The sequence below is a fragment of the Apium graveolens genome, chromosome 6 (assembly GCF_009905375.1).
Source record: "Apium graveolens cultivar Ventura chromosome 6, ASM990537v1, whole genome shotgun sequence".
In the NCBI taxonomy this organism is placed as follows: domain Eukaryota; kingdom Viridiplantae; phylum Streptophyta; class Magnoliopsida; order Apiales; family Apiaceae; genus Apium; species Apium graveolens.
In genome coordinates this window covers 132,997,916-132,999,581 of record NC_133652.1, presented here as the reverse complement: position 1 = coordinate 132,999,581, position 1,666 = coordinate 132,997,916, and positions in this window count along the sequence as shown.

The window sequence follows — 1,666 nt, the reverse complement described above, 5'->3', positions numbered from 1 at the left end:
TGTCTAAAGAGAACTTAGACTATTATCCCCAACCACCACCCTGAGGGGACAATGCGGCAGGAAATTCTTTCATGACCTTTAAAGCGTTAAGCTCTCAGAGTTCCAAGGAACAAGTTGACCTAGTCGAGGCAAGAGCCTGGCTAAAGGAAATATAGGAATCATTTGAGATTCTAAATGATTGACGAACCACAAAGGACTGTTTTTGTCACTTACCCTCCTAAGAGAGAGGCCACCCGCTGGTGAAAGACCAAGGAAGGCACGGAGCCAGAGGTTATGATAAACTGATTAAAGTTCAGCCAATTGTTTTTGGGAAAGTAATTCCCAAGGTTATAGAGAGAGTGTAAAAGCTTTAGAGCCAGAACAAAGGCATACGAGTATGATGAATGGTGAATTTAAGTTGTAAAAGTTGTCAAGATTCGTTCTGAGGACACGAATCCAGAATGACGGGATGTTTGAAATCAATGCTTATGTTGTGTTGGTTCATGAAATAACGATAAGAGAAAGGAATATAAAGGCAAGAGAGTTTGAGGAATGATAAGGGAGTTGGGCATGAGGAAACCCTAAAAACTCGTAGGAATAGAAATAAAAGAGTATGTAATCGTCAGGATGAGGGTGATTCACCATGAGTTAAAATTGATGGTTGAAGGCATAAGAGTTATGTATATTTTATCCCCTTTAAGTTGGGAGGATTCGAGGAAACCTTGAGATAGTTCGAAGGATAAATATCGAGACACGGATAGACTGAGGAGACAAGAAAGTAAGAAATCAGGAAAAATTGGATGAAGGAAGTGACCTTCAATAATGTGAAATGTAAGACCGGTGGCCCGATACCCAGAAAGGGAGACGCCAGGTGTGAGAGATATCCCAACATTGAGATGACTGTTGAGATAAAAAAAAAACAAAAGTAAATAAGGAATTATTAAGAAGAAGTTCACGTTGAACACGACCAATATCTTCCAGAACATCCATGTTATCGTTACCAGATTAGGCAAGAAAAGCGGATAACCGTTGTTATCTTTCGGAGGCCATTTTGATTAACCTCATTTTGTATACAGATGTTATTGTGAAATTAGGCATTTACTATCGAGGTGGGAATGATTGAATAAGATACCCATATCAGGGATATATGACTTTATTTATCCATGGAAGGATGCTTGTACCTTTTTAAAGATGGAATTAAGGATAGAACATCAGTAACTTAAAACGAATCCTAGGGGAATGCATAAAGGTTGGCATTTCATCCTTAATAGGGATAGTATGAGTTTTGACAGTATGAATTGGAAAGGATTAAGGTAATAATAACCTTTAAGAATCAGTGGAGAAATTTTTCAGAAATATATAGACAATGGTTCTAGTATTAGTAAATGGTATTTTGATATGCCCTGTATCTAGGGAATACAGGAGGAACGATTGAAGGATAACCTTAGAGGTTTTACAGGGAGAAAGGTAATATTCGAAATTCTCAAGAATAGAAATGTTGATAAAGGAAATATGACGTAATTATGATGTTGCCAAGTGGGGCACGTGTTAAACCACGAGAAAGTATGGATCGAACCAGTAATGGTCGAAATTGTTCAGGGCAATTAGGACTTAAGATAAAAGATGTTCTAAGTATGATTGAGAGTCCGTCGTGACAGTGATTAGCCTCTAAAGACTGAGGCAATAA